Source organism: Protopterus annectens, chromosome 10.part0 (genome assembly GCF_019279795.1).
Source record: "Protopterus annectens isolate FY-2018-M chromosome 10.part0, PAN1.0, whole genome shotgun sequence".
NCBI lineage: Eukaryota > Metazoa > Chordata > Ceratodontiformes > Protopteridae > Protopterus > Protopterus annectens.
The window spans coordinates 1,728,775,017-1,728,797,044 of NC_056744.1; positions in this window are offsets into that span (position 1 = coordinate 1,728,775,017).

The following is a 22,028-nucleotide window of genomic DNA, read 5'->3' on the forward strand; positions in this document are numbered from 1 at the left end:
TTGCTAAAGGGGATGACTTTTTGGCGTTTAGCTTGAGGCCATGGCTCTGACACCAGTTGTCTGTTTCTATGAGGCCCTTTTGGAGGATGCTTGTGTTGGCTGGAGTGTCAATTATGGCGCCCAGTTTGCAGTCATCTGCGAACTTGGTCAGCCACAGTCCTTCTGTGTTGGCCTGTACCTCTGAGAAATATATACCGAACAAGAGAGGTCCCAGGACTGAGCCTTGTGGGATGCTACTTGTAACTGGTTTGGAGTCTGACATGGCTCCAGCAATTCTAACTATGTGGGTTCTGTCCTTGAGCCAGTTTGCAACCCATCTAGTGACATAGGGGTTTATATTTAAGCTGGTAAGCTTATCTATAATGCCAGAGTGGGGTATTGTATCGAAGGCTTTTGTGAGGTCCAGGTAGGCTGTGTGGACCACCTTCCCCTTGTCAATGGCCCTGGTGACTGTTTCAAAGAAATTGACCAGGTTTAAGAGGCAGGATCTGCCCTTAACAAAGCCGAACTGGGTAGGATCCAGTGTCTGTAGGTCCCCAATATCTTTATTTATGAGGTCCATAATGATCCTTTCCATAGCTTTGCAGACCAAGCTAGTCAGGCTTATGTGGTGATAGTTTCCAGGATCCGTTGAGGCACCACCTTTGTGGAGAGGGACCACTGCTGCTGTACGCCATTCTTTAGGTACATATCCTGTAGTAAGGCTGAGATTGAACAGTAGTTTTATGTTTGGGTTTAGCTCTTCTTGGAGCTCATGTAGGATGCAGCCCGGGACACCATCTGGTCCCATTGATGCTGTGTTTTTTGCTTTGGAGAGGGCGGCTCTTACCTGAGCATCTGAGATGTCAGGGGGGCAGCACTCTGCTGGGATAGATATTTGCCCTTTTGGTGGGGGGGGGGGGAGTTTGCACTGAACCTGTCAGCTAGGATGTTGGCAATGTCTGTGGGTTCGGTGTATTTTTTGTAATTTTTTACTAATTCTGAGCATATCTGGGAATTCCCACCCAGGTTCCTAACATAACTAAAGAAAGCCTTGTGATTATCCTTAGTGTCCTGTGCAATTTTTCTCTCGAAGCTGGCCTTAGATGATTTTATGAGTGCCCGTAGGTTTTTGCTAATACTGATCAGAGATGCCTTCCCTTTTTGGGATTTTGCTCTGTCATGTAGTAGCTTCCTCCTTCTATTGTATAGTTTGTTTATGGCTGGGGTCCACCAGACAGGACGTCTGCCTTTGGAGGATTGGGTCTTGGTTTTATTTGGGATTGCATGATCCATGCATTCCTGAAGGTGTTCATAGAATGCATTTATAAAGGATTCTGTGGTCTGGGCCGTATTTTCCACAGGCCCGGGGGCTTTGAAGGATTCCACCTTGGTTTTGAGGAGTGTGAAATTTGCTTTAGAGAAGTTTTTCACTGTGGTTTTCTGGGCAGGGGGTGGGGTCGGGATGTGAATATCCAATCAGATTAGTTTATGGTCTGATCTTACCAGTGAGGGATATACTTCTGGTCTGGAGCATACAGTCCCCATGTTGGTGATGATCAGGTCCAGTATGTTTTCCCCCTTGTGGGAGTGGTAACAAGTTGTTCCATAGCATTTGTGTTTATAGATTCTAGGAACCTTTGGGCTAGGGTGTTGGAGCTAGAGTAATGCTCCCAGTCTATGTTTGGGTAGTTGAAGTCGCCCAATATAATGGTGTTTGGAGAGACCTTCATATTTTCCAGTGTTCTCAGGAAGGCCAAGTGGGGTTCCTGGGTTTGGGAGGGTGGTCTGTAGCAGGCTATAAACTGGAAGGCAGTTTTACCCACTGTTAGTTGCACATGGATAGTCTCTGATGCTTTGTGCTGTGCCACCAACCTGGAGGTGTGGGTATCTTTGACGAATATTCATACTCCCCCTCCTTTTGTGGTTCGGTCCATGTTTTGGGGCCGAAAAGCATGGTGTGAGGTATAACCTGATAGTGCTGGGGTGCTCTCAGGAGCCTTGAACCAGGTTTCTGTTACTGCACAGATATCGATGTTCTCCATGCTAAGGAGAGTTTAGAGTGCGTGCATCTTGAGGTTTAGACTTCTGGCGTTGAGTAGCATTGCTCTTCGTTTCTTATCCCTTGTGATACCTATGGAGGTGGGTTTGTCTTTTGAGCCTTGCCTAAAAAAGGCACTATGGGGGTAGAAAGAGCCTTTGCCAATATCCGAAAGCCCAGGGGTGACAGGTGCAAGCCGTCCCTAGCGAAGCATCGTGGCTTGTTGAGCATGTCATCCCAGGCTGACAGGCATTGGATCCCCTTTGAATGACACCAATACTTAAGCCAATTGTTGAAATTGATCATCTTGTCTTCATATTGTGGCATCATTCTTGGTGAGGGTAAGATGCTACTCAAGGTCAGGGTCATACCGGCCTGGGCTACATGCTCAGAGAGCTCCTCTATGTCTCTTTTCATGTAGTCCAGGGAGGTAAATCTCAGGTCATTCACACCAGCATGGACAATGACTGAGTCATATTTGTACTTGCCTTGAAGTGACCTGAGTGCTTGTGTTATGTGGCTGATCCTAGCGCTCGACAGGCAGCTCACCATGACCTTCTCCTTGTTCAGCCTGGTGAGCGGGATGTCATTGTGCCTAACGATAGAGTCACCTATTACAAGTGTATCAGGTGTGTTGTTTAGCCTTAAGGGCTGTGACTGTTCAGCACACTGGCTTTGTGAGCTATGTGTTGCACGTGTTTTGTTTTGGCGTAGCGGTTGCTTGGGTGTCTGCTTTGGAGGTCTCTGCTGCTTAAGCAGATTTTTATTTAGAGCCTTCGAGTATGTTTTTGTGTGTTTATGTGTTTGGTTTGCTGTCAAGGTAGGTCTATGTGAGACTGGAATTGTAGTGAGTGTGGTTTCCTTCTCCTACTGACTGGTTACGCCAGTACTGAGTTGAGAGAGCTTAGCCTCCAGTTTGGCTATATGGTTGCATCTCTCACATGTGTTGGAATTTGTTGGGAGGAGGAGAGGGTTGTCTGTGTACATGAGGCAGTTGTAACATTGCCTCAAGATTCCCAGATTCACCAGCTGGACCGGAGAGGAGATTGACAACTGACCTTTGGACATGCTAGAATAGTATTGGGAATTCTTTTATAAATGAAAAAAAGGGCCAGTGGGGAACAAAGTACTCAAGGGGAGTTTGTGAGGGTGTAGTGCTTTTAATTTTTTAGTGCTGACTTATATAATTGCTTTAGTGAGCAAGTGCCAGGTAACTTAAATGCAATGTGTTACAGGTAATTTAAATGCAAAAATGACAAACAGTAACTTTCTTTCAAGTGAAACAAGGAAATAAGTACAGTAAGCAATGCAGATTACTGTACTAGTTGAATATTATTTTTTTATATTTGTTTTATGTTGTTGATCTTCATTTTGTGTTAGACAAGCTAAGTTTTTCTACATTTGAACCAGCTAATTTGGCTGACTGGAAGTTCTTAACATGAAAGAGTATCTAAGTTGGAAGCGCTTATGGTAAGTTAACAGAGATAGGGTTTCTTTGAAAACTAACCTGTCTTTTATGCCAAAAGTGATATTCAGGTTTACTTTAAGCCAAACTATCCAGTCCTCTATTTTCTTTACTGATCTTAAAAATGAGGGAGAAAGGATATTCCAGAATTAGGATGTCCATTGACAAGTAAGGTACTATCTTGATAGAACTAAATCTTTCAGATCTTTGGATCAATTGTTCATTTCTTGTTAAAGTAAGAAGAAGGGACAACCTATGTCAATACAGACTATTTCCAAATGGTTATTCAAGGCTATTACCTTTTTTATACTCAGCACTACAACATTTTTCCAGGCAGGATCAAAGTCCAGGGTTCAGGTGCCTAGGTAGTGAGGCATTTCCCTGTGGTACATTTGACTGGGGACATGGCTGAAGTGACATTCAGCTGCAGAGAAATATGGCTGTTTGCAAATTCCCTGTGGGCAACGAGAAGCACACACTGCCATGCTCACATCATTAATAACTAAATGCATGGCGGCAGAAGAAGTAATGAGTGTTGTACTCAGTGTACAGTACATACTTATGTAACTGCAACATGTAGAAGTGGGCTACAGCATGGAGGAACTCCTGCAGGCTACTGTAGTCACATTTATGCTCCAGTATACGTTTTAGGTAATTTTCCCTAGTCACTGTGAAGGGGTAGTGGTCCACACACACTGATTATAAAGGCGCTGCCCACTGTGCAATAAATTTTTATTGCCACTGACATGCCTTCTGGCCAGCCTGCTGCTGATGCCTGCCATACTGCCTGCTGTCTCATGTTCCTTAGGGGACCATGGACATTGTTTTCCCCCTGTGCATTTGGTTATTGATGTTTTGGGGATGGCAACATATTCTTCTCTTTGCCCACAAGGAATTTGCAAACAGCATATTTCTCTGCAGCTGAATGTCACTTCAGCCATGTGTCCGCAATCAAATGTACCACAGGGAAATGTCTCACTGCCTAGGTACCTGAACCCCAATTTCCAACAGTAGATGTAAAAGTCAATGTTGAGAACTCTTTACATTAGAACACATTACTCTGACTTGTTTTATATTTTTACTACATATATGATTAAAGATATTCAGCCAAACACACAAACATTTGGTACATGAGGTGCACAGTATTAGGAATTGTCAGAGCTCAATGATTTATGACGAATTAATACAGAATACTTTGTCTTACTAGAAAAAAAATCACTGTCATGCAATGCAAGTATATATGCAGGCATATACAGTTTTATTGGCAGACTTTAGCCGTGTGACATATAAGACTGTATTATTTTACTGTAGGCTCCAACTAATCCTGGCCAGTGATAAATAATACATACACATTTTTATTAGTGACATTATTACAAAACTGGTAGTCATGCTCTATTATTTTTGATTTTTATCAAACAGCACCTGGAATCTAATATCAGTCAATGTTTTTTTTCCCACTTATTCATCTTACATGATAATATTTATGTTTATATTGTCACATATTCTTGCATTTGATGTTTGGACATCTGTTTTCATTTTATATATATATATATATATATATATATATATATATATATATATATATATATATATATATATAGGTCTACGTTACTTGATCGAAATTTCACAATCCCGAACAAGAAACGTAGAAACCCACGTAAGCGAAAGTGCACTATATTGAAAGTGCACTTTCACAAAAGCCGACTCAAAACAAACTAGCAAGCCCCCCCTGCACCCCCCATGTGGGGTCTGTGCCCCCAACAACGGCCCTACTTAAATATACTAACTCTGAGATTGCACTACAGTGGGGAAACACGTAAATTCCCTTTCCCCACTGTAGTGTGCTTTGGCACCTGTGTTCCTTAATAGTTCATTGAACAGTTCTTTATGGAAGTACACTTTCACTTAAGTGCACTTTCGTGTAACCGAGAATCTACTGTTCGTTTTTGAACAAGTGGATTTTTGGTCTTTTTCAATAGACCCATATATATATATATATATATATATATATATATATATATATACATACACTGTATTAAGAAATACTTCTAATCTTAGATGGAGAATAATTGCGTTAACACTTGTAGCTTACTAAATCTTATGTTCAACAGAATTACTTATCAGTGAACATAAAATGAAAATGAATGACTGATGGCACTTTAAGCAGTGAGCACATTACCAAATTTCAGGGCAGTTTTTACAACTCAGGACTTTCCATTTAAAATACAGGAAAAACTTGTCAGAAACCTGCTTAAAAGTTACATTTGCTATACATAGTTTTGGACATTTATTGAAAGATGGTTTATTGACAGCACATTAAAACCTATTTTATGTTAACCCATTTTTGCAAACTGCCACAATTTTCTTTTTTTATAGCAGGACTCTGTGCTATGTTGTCTTACAATGAATATTTGAGCGTGTTACCTTATTACAGTCCAAAGAACAAATTATATACAGTGCTTTGCCTTTCTTTGTAAAACAAGGCATACATGTCCTTTTCATTAAAAGGCAAAACATATATAGATGCCCTATTGGAGACAAATGCCCACTGACAGGGTATTAATTATTGTCCAGTAAAAAAAAGTCTGCTGATTCAAGGCAAAATATTAAGCTTCCATGAAGTAGGGACTGAAAAAAATACAAACTGCCACCATGATTTTTTTATACTCACAACACACAGTTTTGCTGATTAATGAACAAAAAATAAATATAAAAGTGAATAAAATTAATGAATAAAAAACTATCAAAAGTAATTTCAGCAGGAGTTACAAGGATGTGATGTTTTTCTTCCCCTTGTTAAGCATGTCTGAAAAACACATTTAGTAAGATGGAAAAAAATGAAATAAAAGTTAATGCAAGTGTGTGCGTGTGTGTGTGTGCGTGTGTGTGTGTGTGTGTGTGTGTGTGTGTGTGTGTGTGTGTGTGTGTGTGTGTGTGTGTGTGTGTGTGTGTGTGTGTATCAGGGAGAGAGGGGAGTGAGTGATTGAGAGAGAGAGAGAGAAAGGAGAGAGGGAGTATACCTCTTAAATTCTTTGTGCAAGAATTTTGTCAGGGGCAATTTTCAAATATTACCCTAATTCACTTCAAAGAAATACTGCAACAGTCCAAAATGTCCCATTTGATAGTATTAAATGAACGAACATAGAAATGTAGAAATGCACAACAGCAAATGCACTACAACATTGGCTGTTGTGACTTTCTACATTTTAATGCAGATTGCACTATAGTGGGGATTAGGAAATGTACCCTTTCCCTTACTGTAGTACGATCTTGGAGTTTGTATATATAAGTAACGGGCGGGGGGTGGGGAGATGCAGGGGGCTTACACCCCTGAAAAAAACTTCTTTACTGTGAGTTGCTCAGTAGTTACAATTGCGGAAGTGTGGTGAATGTTTGAATTGTGTTGAATTTGAACATTCATCACTTCCGCATTCAACATTTTTGTCAGTCGCTGTTTTTGTTTTCATTTCATAGAAACGATAATTCACATGACGTGCGATCGCTGTAATGATAGTAAACCCAACATGTAGTGTTTGAACAATAAAAATTATGAAACCGTAATTTCTGGCTTTATTGACTGGGTGTAATCCTTAGTAATTTACCATAATATCAAACATTTTTTAAGGACAGAGCAAAAATGGGACAAAATCATGAATGTTCTTTAAAATCTTAGATATTTAAGAGTCATTGGAGGGTTACAATGCCTTATGCTGCATTTATTTCATAAATTTGACCAACATGAGACATCTTTGCTGTACCCAGAAAGTGTTTCTGAATTTTTCTGTATGAATTTCTGAGTATACGTGTGTGTGTGTGTGTGTGTGTGTGTGTGTTTGTGTGTGTGTGTGTTTGTGTGTGTGCATGTTTCTAAGCATATTTTATTAGTCTGCCTGGCTGTCTGTGTCTCCTATTTATTTGACATTTGTTAAGCGGGCTGGTCCAACTGAGCCAAGGGCCCATTTTCAGTGGAGACCGGAGGAGAAAAGCTCCAACAAAATACAGACATTTAAAAAGACATACAGAAACAAAGTGGTAAAAAGTACAATCGCATAACATGAGGAGATATGGTCCCATGCATAGCACATAGATCCAGTAAGCAATGAATATTCCGCTATAGTAAATATTCTATTACAATAATATACAATGTAAAAAAGGTATGCTCAATTAATTGACCAAAAAAGGCATAGCACTGGAATAATTTTTTTTTTTTAGTAGAAGCAAGAGGATAAAACACGGAATTATATGTTAGAGAGTATGTGAGGTGAGAGGGGATAGTTCTGATACAACAACAGAGGACTAAGTCGATGTAGAGACTAGACTATGTAATGTGGGGGCTTGACATGGGCAGGACCAAGTCTTTTGGAGATATTGATTTATTTCTCTTTTAAACAGGTGTCTTTGGGAGATATTTCTTACATTTAGGGGAGCGTGTTCCAGACATTAGCTACTGAGTACTTGCATAGGGACTTTTCTGATGTTCTTTTGGGGCTTGTAAATGTCAAGAAGGTTTTTGTTAGTTGTATGGAGGTACCAAAGGGGGATGTAGTAAGATACTAGGTTGGGGAGAGAGAGTCAGGGGGAGGGATTGTAGAGAACAGAATGTGTGATATGTAACTGAGGAAGTAGAAGTTGATGAGGGAATTCTGGCCATTGAAGCTTCTTCAGGGTGAGACAGTGATGACAATTGTGGGTAAGGTTCATGGCAAATTTGTCTATTTTATTGTATGTTTGGTCTAGTTTGGATACTAAAGAAGCTTGAATATTAGTAAGGATAGGGGCAGCATAAATTAGACATGGTAAGAGGAGAAATTGAGCTAGAGAACGTTTGGAGGTAGGTGTAAGGAATTTCCGATTTCTATAATATAGTCCACGTTTCTGGTGTTTTTTTTACACATTGTTGGATATGTAGGTTGAATTTTAATTCATCATCAGTACTGGTGCCAAGTAGTTTGCCATGACATTCAGCTGTAATGATGGCGTTGTTGAGGGAGGTGATGTTTAAAAAGGATTTGTGTTCTGCCAGTGTTCTAGGAAAGAAGAGAAGTTTTGTGCCAGGGATCTTTTATGGGCTTGGCTTGTAAAGGTTCCAAGGCCATTAGCCTAACACACACCTATGAACCTAAGTACTAGCTAATTATCAGACAGCCATGTTTTGACAGATGGTAAGGTGTCCTGAGTGAGTGTTAAGAGATTAGAAAAACTATGGGTGGTGGTGATAAGTGTGGAATCATTGGCATATTGGAATATGGTGTTTACAAGCAGAATGTAGTTTGTTAGTGAAAATATTGAACAAGAGGGGGCCCAGGATTGATCCTTGTGGAATTCCTGTGTTGAGTGGAGGAAAGGAGGAGAAGACAGTTTGCCAGTGAACAGGTTGTTGCCTATTGGAGAGATAGCTAGAGAACCAGTTTACAGTGGAGCTAGAAAGATTGAAGTTTGAAAGTTTATTTAGAAGTTTAGAGTGTGAAACAGTATCAAAAGTCTTAGAAAGATCGAGAAATAAGCAGGAGACTAACATATTGTCATCATGGGCCTCTGTACTGTGTTGAGGCGTGAAACCATGTTGAGTGGAGGTTAGCAGGTTATTGCCAAGCAGGTGTTTATGTAACTGCATATGTATACATTTCTGAAGTATTTTGGAGATAGGGGACAGGATGGCAATGGGCCTGTAATTAGAAGGGTCGGTAGAGTTTACACCCTTATGTAGTGGAATAGTAAAGAAGGGTTTCCATATGTCAGGGACATAGTCTTTTTTGATGGTTCTATTTATGAGTGGAGAGAGAGAGTGGGAAATAGATTCTGCAGCAGTTTCAAGAAAGTATGAAGGTAATTTGTCTGCATGCAAATATGTGTGTGTGTTTGTGTGCTGACAACTTACAGTCTGGATGTAAAATACTTCCTCTAACAACAATTACATATGCTTCAGAAACTTTGTAACATTAGGAGGAGGGAGTATTTTCTATCAAAAATATAAAAACAATGTATATACTTATAAAAATATAACTTAACACAATTTAACAGCCCATTTTATAAGCACCTACAGTATCTGCTCTCACAACACTCACGGGTAGTCTGTTTTTTTCCTCAATAAGCCTGCCCTGTCAGATACTATTGTTTGCTTGTTATCTTACTTTTGCTGCTTGGTTGACTAGCAAGTTAAAAAAAAATGAGCACTACGTATCTGTTATACGATGTCTATTCACAGGCTTACTCAAATAGTCTACTAATAAGACAGACATTTTATGCTTTGGTAACTTTCCTGCACTATACAATACTTTACAATCATTTTTAACATTATTAGACCTTTAATATTTATTAAGTAACGTTGGGTGATGTAATTAATGCTTTGCTGCATACTAGTAAAATAGATTATTTTTATGTTATATGAACAAGAATTCTGTGTAGTTTCAAAAAATGACAATATATAGCAACTGCGCTATCATTTTAAAATAGTCTGCTGTATAACTGACTGTCCAAGTGATATACGTACAGATAAAGTTATCAAATTACTAAGTTGTACAGGTTGGTTTTCACCACTCTTGGTATAGTTTACATCTTTAATGTGTGACCTACTGGCTTTTGTGTAGAAGTTGAAAGGCCATATTCTGAGCTGATGTCTGAAATAGCTGGCCTGGAGCAGTTTGATAGGAAATGTAACTATAGTTTTCTTTAATACACTTTTGCCACCAAAATACTTACATAATTATTTGTCATAACTTTACACAGACCCAGTTACTAACTTTTATATAGTTTTGCTACTTTTCAAACATTTTCAAGAGGGAGGAACATAGGGTGACATAGAAGAGTGGAGGGAGATGCACACGGGTGGATTATATTTTATGTAGAAGGGTCAGTTTGAAGGAGAATGGAGACTGTAAAGTGTTAGCAGGGGAAAGTGTAGTTAGACAGCATAGGATGATGGTTTGTAGGATGACATTGGTGATCAAGAAGAGGAGGAGGAGTGTGAGGGCAGTGCCAATGATCAAATGGTGGAAACTGAAAAAGGATAATTGTGAGGTGGAGTTCAGGGAAGAGTCAAGACAGGCACTGGGTGTCAGTGAAGAGTTACCAAATAGCTGGGTAACTACAGCAGAGCTAGTAAGGGAGATGGCTAGAAAGGTGCTTGGTGTGACATCTGGAAAGAGGAAGAAGGAAAAGAAGACCTGATGGTGGAATGAAGATGTACAGGAGAGTATACAGAGAAAGAGCATGGCGAAGAAGAAGTGGGATTGTCAGAGAGATGAAGAAAGTAGACAGGAGTGTAAGGAGATGAGGTGCATGGCAAAGAAAGAGGTGGCAAAGGCTAAGGATAAGGCGTATGAAGAGTTGTATGAAAGGTTGGACACTAAGGAGGGAGAAAAGGACCTGTACAGATTGGCTAGACAGAGGGACCGAGCTAGTAAAGATGTGCAGCAGGTAAGGGTGATAAAGGATAATGGGGGAAACATGCTCACAAGCGAGGAGAGTGTGTTGAGCAGATGGAAGGAGTACTTTGAGGGGTTGATGAAGGAAGAGAATGAGAGGGAGAGAAGGTTGGATGATGTGTGGATAGTGAATCATGAAGTGCAGTGGATTAGCAAGGAGGAAGTAAGGATAGCTATGAAGAGGATGAAGAATGGCAAGGCTGTTAGTCCAGATGACATACCTGTGGAAGCATGGAGGTGTTTAGATGAAATGGCAGTGGAGTTTTTAACTAGATTGTTTAATGAAATCTTGGAAAGTGAGAGGATGCCTGAGGAATGGAGAAAAAGTGTTTTGGTACCAATTTTTAAGAATAAGGGTGATGTGCAGAGCTGTAGTAACTACAGAGGGATTAAATTGATCAGTCACAGTATGAAGTTATGGGAAAGAGTAGTGGAAGCTAGGTTAAGGAGGGAGGTGATGATTAGTGATCAGCAGTATGGTTTCATGCCAGGAAAGAGCACTACAGATGCAATGTTTGCTCTGAGAGTGTTAATGGAGAAGTACAGAGAAGGTCAGAAGAAGTTGCATTGTGTCTTTGTGGACTTAGAGAAAGCATATGACAGGGTGCCTAGAGAGGAGTTTTGGTACTGTATGAGGAAGTCGGGAGTGTCAGAGAAGTATGTAAGAGTGGCACAGGATATGTACAAGGGTAGTGTGATAGCAGTGAGGTCTGCCTTTGGAGTGATGGATGCATTTAAGGTGGAGGTGGGATTACATCAAGGATCAGCTCTGAGCCCTTTCTTATTTGCAATGGTGATGGACAGGTTGACAGACGAGATCAGACAGGAGTCCCCATGGACTTTGATGTTTGCAGATGACATTGTGATCTGTAGTGAGAGTAGGGAACAGGTGGAGGAGACCCTGGAGAGGTGGAGATATGCTCTAGAGAAAAGAGGAATGAAGGTCAGCAGGACTAAGACAGAATATATGTGTGTGAATGAGAGGGAAGATAGAGGAATGGCAAGGATGCAGGAAGTAGAGTTGGCGAAGGTGGATGAGTTTAAATACTTGGGATCAACAGTTCAGAGTAATGGTGAGTGTGGAAGAGAGGTGAAGAGGAGAGTACAGGCAGGATGGACTGGGTGGAGAAGAGTGTCAGGAGTGATTTGTGACAGACTAGTACCAGTAAGAGTGAAAGGGAAGGTCTACAAGAGGGTAGTGAGGCCAGCTGTGTTATATGGGTTGGAGACAGTGACATTAACAAAAAGGCAGGAGTCAGAGATGGACGTGGCAGAGTTAAAGATGTTAAGATTTGCGCTGGGTGTGACGGGGGTGGACAGGATTAGGAATAAGTATATTAGAGGGTCAGCCCAGGTTGGAAGGTTTGGAGACAAAGCCAGAGAGGCAAGATTACATTGGTTTAGACATGTGCTGAGGAGGGATGCAAAGTATATTGGGAAAAAGATGCTAAAGATGAAGCTGCCAGGTAACAGGAAAAGAGGAAGGCCTAAGATAAGGTTTATGGATGTGATGAGAGAGGACATGCAGGTGATTGGTGCGACAGCAAGATGCAGAGGACAGGAAGAAATGGAAACAGATGATCAACCCCTAACAAGAGCAGCTGAAAGAAGAAGAAGATTGTCATTTATTGCACAAGTATTATTTTTCATGTGCAAACTTTGCACATTAAACTTTGTGCAACACATAATAGTCATGTGATTTCCCATCATGTTTATACAACAGATATGAGTATAATTTGTGTACTTGCACCAACTGTGACTGGATTTCAGCTTTACAGCAATGCAATCTGAACACTTTACTACAAACCTGCAGGTTACACATTTATTTATTTATTTATCTGACATTTGTTTACCATGATGGTCCAACTGGGTCAGAAAAGAACCCGTTTTCAGTGGAGGCCCGAGGAGAAAAGCTCCAGTTACCAACTATAATATACAAACTTTATAAGCAGTGTAAGTAATGAAGTACGGTATACAATATTAAAGGAGCAATAACACTGAAATAGAAAAACAAGTGGAAGATACATTGTGGTGAGACAGATGTCTGAACATCTTTACATAGTAGGTAAGGTAAACATTGCATGTACAGTTGACTATCATATTTAAATCATAGATGGTAACTGTACCTAGGCTTAGAAGATCAGCTAAGTATATACTATGCAAGTTTTTTTTTTTTTTGTTTTGTGAGGAGACAGTTAGATGGGATAGGGATAATAAGAGGGAGGGGGAGGGAGAGAGGGTAGGAGAGATTAGCAGGAGGGAGGGATCATAATAGGGAAGAGGAGAGTGGGCAAGAGATTAGTGGGAGGGAGATATTGTGTGAGGGAGGAGGTGAGTGTAAGAGAGATAAGTCAAAGAGAGGAATAGCAAGAGAGAGGGAGGGAGAGGGTGTAGGAGAGATTAGCCAGGACTGGGGAAGAGATTAGCCTGGATCAGTGCATGGGCACTGCCAAGAGTTTTACAGGTGCTGTTTTAGGGAAGTTTTGAAGGCTACTGGATTAGTAGTACTTCTTATTGGTAGTGGGAGCAAGTTCCATTATTTTGCAACATAATGAGAGTATAGGTTTTGTCCAGATGATTTACAGGGATTGGAGATAGAGAGAAGCTTCTTATTTACAGACCTAAGGGTTCTCTTTGTGTTGTAAGGTTTGATGATGTTATTTAGAGTTGGACAAGCTAGGAGTCTGTAGACTATTTTGTGGAGTGTTAACAGTTGGATATATAGTAGGTGATTGGGGAATTCTAGTTAGTTGAGTTTTTGTAATGATGTACAGTGGTGTGTTCTAGTATTTGAGTTGGTGTCAAACTTGGCCACTTTATCGTAGCACTGTTCCATTTTAGATCTAGAGGAGATCTGTAAGTTGGTAAGTATTGGTGTGCTATAAAGTAGGGAGGGTAGAAAATAGTTTTAGCAATGCTAATTTTGGCTGATGATTTTAGGTAGTGCTTGTTTCTGTAGAGGATGCCAAGTTTCTGGTGAGTTTTTTATTTATATTTTGTTGAATGTGGAGATCAGACTTTAAGTGATCATCTATGACAACACTTAGCACCTTAGTACGGTGGATGATCTCAATAGTGGTATTGTCAGCAGAGTGGATTTTGAAACAATTTAGATCAGTAGAACAGTTTTTTGGCTGGAAAAGAAGCAGTTTAATTTTTTTTAGGGTTAAGGAATAGCTAATATTCAGTGAGCCAGGATTCAACAGCAGAAAACGTTTGTTGTGTAATAGTGAGAAGTTGGGGTAGTGTGGGGGAAGTGCAGATTATTGTGGAATCGTCTGTGTATTGTATGAGTGTTCTACTAGAAGAGGCAGTACATAAGTCATTTGTAAATATATTGTAAAGTAGGGGTCCTAGGTTAGATCCTTGTGGGACTCCAGTAGGGTTAAGTAGAAAGGTGGAGATAACGTTTGACCATTTTACTGCTTGTTTTCAGTTGTATAAGTAACTATGGAACCATTTTAGGGTGGGAGGGGTTAAGCCTAACTGTTCAGGAGTAGTGAATGTGAGATGGTGTCAAATGGCTTTGTAAGGTCAAGAAACAGAGGAGATACAAAGCAACGTGTATCTCTAGCTCTGTTAACAGATTCGGTAAAGGCTAGGTGGGCTGTTGATGTGCTGTGGCCTGGACAGAAACCATGTTGTGTGTTTGTAAGAAGGTTGCAATACAATGCTCAGGAAAAGGATATTATATAAGTGAAGCAGTTTGCTTGACAGCAACTGAGACTTTGAACTCAAATGCATATTATCATTAGTTCGAGTTACATTTAAGAACAGGTTATAAAGTGGTGCTCATTTTTATGCAATTGGGTTTGTGCAAATTGTTTCACTGAATAAGTTTGCAAACTATTGCCCCACTGTCTATGCACAACACAAGGATACTTCACACCACTGAAATACATTTTTAAGGCTGGTCGACATTTTGCTTGCCCCTTAACCCCACTGTACTACTGTTCAAAGTGTAAAGGGACTACTTATTTCAGCAAGAGTAAGTTTGATGCTAAACATTTTTAATTTTAGTCTGTAAATTAATGACAAGTAAATCACACTTTTATTCTTTCAAACACAATGAGACAGTCACAATAAACACAATGAGACAGTCACAATAAACACAACGAGACAGTCACAATAAACACAACGAGACAGTCATAATAAACACAACTCCTTTCTTTTTAGCTACATGTGAGCAATTGTTTTATAAATTGGCTCCAGCCACTTTTGACAAATTGACTAATGAAATAGTCTTTATAGATAGATAATACTTTACTATTTAAACATGAATTATCACTTTACTCAAGAAAACAGATATGCCTGTTTCAGAGACTATGGTTTATATAGTTTATTGACTGCACTTTTATTAAGTATGTAGCCTATGACAGCGTCTGTTGGATATGCCTTGATTTTACTTTCTGCAACTTTAAGTTCTTGCATCTCTTTTTATATCTTGAAATTTGTATATTTGGTATAACTGTTTCAGTCTCTGTTAAGTATGACATGCAGAAAATTGTTTTATAGCCAAGTAGGAATGTTGAACAAAACTATGTAACAATAAAACAGAAGCATGTATTTATTAATGAAGTCTAGTGACATCCAGTGGTGGCTGGTGAGTTCAGATCGAAGGGTGGCTGCAGGAGACAGCTGAATGGGTGGGTCTAATGGGAAGGGGTGTGGCCAACATGAAAGGGGAGGGGCTATGTTCAAAACCAGAAAAACTGGAACTTTAATTAAATATGCTGCCCTGGGTGCCAAACCGTCATTATGAGAGTCCAATCAAGACAATGTGAAGTGTAGAAGAATATTTCAATGCATTAGCTGCATGACAGCTTACTTAATATCTAGATGGAAAAAAAAAGGCTGTGAGGCATGAAAAAATAAATTACTTTTTAAATACATCACTGGAATGCCAGTCAAAAGCAAGTATAAAAAACAAGCAGAACTCAACTCAAACTACTTCTCCTTGCACTGCAATTCTAATTATAGCTTATATTTTGCTTTATAAAAGTACCTAGTAACATGCTGAAAGTAGCAATCTCTGTGATACCCTCACTTGTAAAAATGTTTCTTATCCAAAAAAGACCTGCTGCATGACAACAACTATCTACTTGTTTCATGGGGAAAACATGATCAAAGCAGAAAATGAACAGCAAACAAGAAACAAGCTCAAGATACATTGCTTAAAGGATTACTGTACAGGTAATGGACCACACATGATAGATTGGCATTCTGTTTGGTTTACAGGTAAAGCCTGCAAAGATGACTGCAAGTCTCCAACAAATGTAATGAGCTTCTTAAAATAATGTAATCCTGTTGTTTACTACAAATACTGTCATATGCATTTCAATACCCAAGGCTTATACATTATCTAGTTATGCAAGTATTTTCTGCATGGCAACAGAAAGGCTTTCACTGTTGGCAATTCTTTAACAGTATGCTTATTAAAGCTTACTTGCATCTTACAATCTCAGACAAGCTTACCTAATGGCTTTAAAGCATTGCTACTTAAACACAGAGCAACAGGCACTTTCTGAGTAATAATAAGCATAAATTAATAGTATAAAAATATGACAAACCAGAACATTCTGCAAAATCAAGGACAGAATAAAATTAGTACTTGTGTCTACCTTGGATGGGGGGAATACTCTGCACATTTACATTGCATAACTGCTCCTTGCCTTGCTTGGACACATCCAGAGTCACACTACATGGGGCAGTGGGGTGCAACAAGTATGTCACAATTTGAAATGTCTCTGGCTGACTGTGATGGCCCTGACACATTTGTCATACCTCTCAACCTCAAAGCAAGAAATCTGGACAAAGCCATACATAGAAGTGGGACAAGGCCCAAAAATAAGGACAATTTTAAATATTGCTCTTATAAACTTAGAAAGGTAATAGAGTAGTAGGTCTTGCATTAGTATGAATTTTTGAGAGGTATGAAATCTGAAATACAAATGTCTGTCATTATTTTCTAACTTCAGTCTTTAATTATTTGCTACTAATTTGCCAAAAAAAAAACACAATTTTTATGAAAAATGGACCAAAAATGTGATGCAAAAATATAAAATAGCCACACAATACAGCTGGGAACCTGTCAAAGAAAGGACACTGTTTTAATATTAGTACTGCTAACTTAAGCAGCTGACAAAATAAAATAATCTACATGCATTTCTGAAATAAAAGTAATCTATAACCCTGATTATTAGTTATTTCTTAATTGTAAACACTCCATGTTTTCTTCCAAAATTGCCATTTTGCGGTGGCATTATTAGGGGAAGAGCAACATTTTGAGTCAAAATCGGGGACAGTTGAGAGGTTTGGATATGCCTAATTCTTTAAAGCAATTTATTTGCATGTACCTCTCAACCTGTTAATGCAGGAAACCTGGACAATGCCAAATATACTTATAAACAGTACAAAAAATTGTTGTATAAACTGAGACAGTTTTTAGAATAACAGGTCTTGCTTTAGCATGCATTTTTCTGAAGGTTATGAAGTCTGAAACTCAGTGTCTGTCATTATTTAGTGACTTAATTCCTAAATTATTTGTCAGAAAACCACACATTTAATGAGGAACAAACCAAAAATAAGAAGCAAAAATCTATTAATTCTGTGAAAATCTGGACAGTTGAGAGGTATAGTTCAGCCGGGGCTGTCTTTGAGTTTGTCGCCCTTCCCCTTCACAAAATCATGGTCGAATGGAGCCTCCCCCCTTCCGCTATTCCAATGAACCATTACTTGGCTATTTCACCCCATTTACCATAAACACTAATGTGCATACTGCTTTACTTTTACGATGATTTGGACTTCATTTGAAAGTTTTATTTTGCATTTTACAGCACAAACAGTAAGACATCTGCTAAACAAAGCAATGCAATCTCACAATGAAAACAGACTTAGCATTAAAACTTCTCTGCCCTTGAAACTCACATTCATTGAAACAGCATTGAAACCCACATTCAAAGAAAATACATTTTGCCAGTGACAGATAAAGATTAACTTTGGTCTGTTTTCAAATCATAGGCCCCTTGCACATGAGACATACATGTGGTCTTTGATACACCTTTCTGATTTTATTAAATTATATTCCTTGTACAATATAGTACAGGTGTAGAGGGCGTTTTAAATTTATTTTGAACATTTTTCCAGTAAACAATGAAACAGAATGCATGCACCAATAATGACAAAACTGCCCAATTCAGAACATTTTTCCAGTAAACAATGAAAAAAAATGCATGCACCAATAACGACAAAACTGCCCAATTCAGAACATTTCTATCATAAAAGTCTACTCAGACTTCTACAGTCCACCAGTATCAGTAAATATGCATAATCTCTGAAGAAGTAAAAGTCATCTAAATAATTCCACATTAAAGAAATCTGTAACTAATGAAGAGGTTGCTGCTAGCAAACTACTTTATATTTCATTGTTTCATCTACAAATAAAGTGTCTGTTGCCCTTGAGGAATAAATTGCATATGTTTCATTAAAAACAATAAGCTAGTAATATTGCAATAGGGACTGGATGGCAAACTGATGACAGGTTCAGAGTTACTAGGTATCTTCATCAAAAAGGACTGCAGCATCCACCCCCTTTACAATACAGTACAGTATCAGCAATGCATCTACCTACTGTGGGAGTTGAACCCACAGCCTTCTGCATCAAAAGCAAGTACACTACCTGTTGTGCTATTAACAATACAAGCAGACTCAGCATAAGCATCACTAAACTGTTGTTCCCCTGTAGCTCTCAGCTTCTTGTAAAATCTACTTGACACTCAGCTGTATCTCTGAACTTTGCAGCACAAGTATTCTAGAAAAAGCCAAAATTTAGGGGGGGGGGCAAAAGACCAAAAAACAGGGACACATTTTAAACATTGCTTGTATAATGTTGGAAAGTTGCTAGAATGAAATGCTGTGTTACCACCATACATTTCACTGCCAAGTATTGAACCCAGGACCCTGTGCAAAATAGTCAGAGCAACATACAACTATGCCAAATCAATCAACTATTTTATGAAAGAGGAAGACTGAAACTTAAATGGCTACATTCAGTGAATTCAGTTCTCACCATAGCTGTCAACATCTTAGCACAAAACACCTGAACAAAGCCAATAATGGGGAAATACAGCCCCCAAACATATTCAGTGAATTCAGTTCTCACCATAGCTCTCAACCTCTTAGCAAAAACACAGAAAGCCAGTAATGCAGGAATACAGCCTCCAAACATATTCAGTGAGTTCAGTTATCATCATAGCTCTCAACCTTGGCACAAAAAACCTGGACAAAGCCAATAATGGGGGAATACAGTCACAAAAATAGGGACAAATTTCAAATATCCATCTTATAAACTTAGAAACTTGCTATAATAATAGGTTTTGTGTTACCATGTACTTTCTGAAGAATATGAAGTCTGAAATTCCAGTGCTTGTCATTTTTATTTAACATTTGTTAACCAGAAAAGTCTGATTTGAAACAAAAGCCAATTTTGGGCAGAGGAAGAAACACTCCAGACACATGTCTTTGTAAGATGAGAGGACACCAGAGCAAGCCCACACAAACACAGGGAGGACATGCAGACTGTCTGTCATTCACTATTGCAAATAATAAACTAAAGATGTCAGCACAGGCAGAAAAAGTTAGAAGATATACAGGTGAGAATAAAGGAAAAGTACAACATATGCAATTCATTGGTGACCCCAAAAAAGTTTTATAGAGAACTGGAAAACAAAGCAAAAGGAATAGAAACACCACCAAAAAAGAAAAAAAATAGACACATTTTGTAAGAATAGTAGAGAAGCCCTGTGGACCACAACAAAGATGCTGAGTGGACAGAAAAATTAAAAGGAACAGTAAAAAGTTCAAATGTATAGGATATAAAATAGACTGAAGTAATTGCTAGAGAATTTGAAAAAATTAAGAAAGGCTCCTAAGTGAAAAACCTCAGGCACAGATACATTATCTAACTTCTACCTAAAAGTATCAACATCTTTATACAAATATTTAGCCTTGACTAAGAACTATTTATATGTGCATTCAAAACAAACTCCAACATAGTTAACAACAGGAAAAAACGATACTGCTCCGTAAGCTTGAACCTGTAAGCCATTCCAAAAACTATAGACCAATAACTTGTCTTCAGATTATTGCAAACTATATGCTGGAATTGATGCAGACAGAGTTTATAGTCATTTAAAAGTAAACTCAGACATGGCAATTTGTAATTCATATGTCATTATTTGCCTGGCATGGGGATAAGCCTGTAGTCTCTTGTCATGACTTAAAAGTCTCATAGTTCCTCAAGCTCTTACTTCCGTTCATGGGGCATTTGTAGACCTGAAAATGTCAGAGATTATTAAAGTACCATTATCTCCATAGGCCATTCATTCAGTAGATGACATCCTCAGTGCCCTTCCCTATATCTGTCTAATACTTTTTCTGGTTCTTCATTTATCCATGGTATTGATGTTGTCCATCCTATTACACCACCAGTATTAGGTTCATAGGTTCATAGGTTGGTACTAGGCTATCAGCCCTAGGGCCTATACAAGCCTAGCCATAACAATTCCCTGGCTATTTCTTCCCACATTATTTACTTTCCTGAACCCCTGTCTAGCAGGGCGACTGACGTGATCCCTGGGGTGAATTTCCTTTCTCCCATCCAATCGTCAAGGTTCCTCTTGAAGAGGTCCAAAGAGGCACTCTGCTTGACATGTATGGGCAATCTATTCCAGAGTCTGGGGAGTCTCTGGGTCAGGAACCTATCCCTCCAACATGTTTTGTTTATTGTGATGACAAGGTTTAGATCCCTGGAGCATGTAGCTCTGAGGGATTGGGATTTCTTTAAGTGTAGCATGTCCAACAGCTCTGGGTTTGACATGGCCTTGTATGTTAAGCAGAGATCACCTCTGAGTAGACGATATGCGACAGAGTATAGCTGGAGTTTTTTAAGGCGGTCAGCGTAGGGCATCTGCTTTAGGCCTGTGATTCTTTTAGTGAGGTATTTCTGAGGCCTTTCCAGTTGTTGCAGATGTCTTGAGAGGTACATACCAAATGGGGCGTTGTATTCTATAATGGGTCTAATGAGGGATGAGTACAGTGGGACAATGACCTCCTTTTTCTGGATGAAAAGCCCTTCGTGATGAGGTGTGCCACATAGAAGGATTTCCTGACTGTTGTGGCGATGTGGTTATCGAAGGTGAGACCACTGTCCACCTGTGTCCCTAAGTCTCTTATCACACTTTCTGTGTTTAGTGTACTGCCACCTATATGGTAATTCATGGATACATGTTTTTTCCCAAAGGGATAACAATACATTTCTTGGCATTGAGCTTGAGCCCATGGCTCTGGCACCAAGCATCTGTTTCTGTAAGGCCCTTTTGTAGAGTATCCACATCATTTGGGATTCAATAATGGCTCCCAGTTTGCAGTCATCTGCAAACTTTGTTAGCCAGAGTCCCTTAGTGTTGACCTGTACTTCAGAGAAGTAGATGCCAAACAAGAGCGGCCCCAGGACTGAACCCTGAGGTACTCCACTTGTCACTTGTCTGGAGCTGGATTTGGAGTCGGCTACTTTTACAGTGTGGGTTCTATCAGTAAGCCATTTAGCAACCCATTGGGTGACATAAGGATTAATGCCCAACTTAGTAAGTTTATCTATGATTCCAGAGTGGGGGATGGTGTCAAAGGCCTTGGCAAGGTCTAGATAGGCTGTGTGGACCACCTTACCCTTGTCCATGGCTCTGGAGACTGATTCAAAGAAGTCAATCAGGTTCAGGAGACAAGATCGGCCCTTCACAAACCCAAACTGGGTGGGGTCCAGTGTCTGAAGGTTGCCAATGTCTTTGTTTATAAGTTCCATGATAATACGCTCCATGGCCTTGCAGATAAGGCTTGTCAGACTGATGGGATGGTAGTTTCCGGGATCCAAGGTGGATCCCCCCTTGTGGATTGGGATAACTGTAGCTCTGCGCCACTCAGTGGGCATGAAACCTGAGGTGAGGCTATGATTAAACATGACACTTAGGTGAGGTGCCAGTTCATATTGTAGTTCATGTAGTACACAGCCCGGGATGTCATCTGGTCCCATGGATGCTGTATTCTTGGCTTTAGAGAGTGCGTT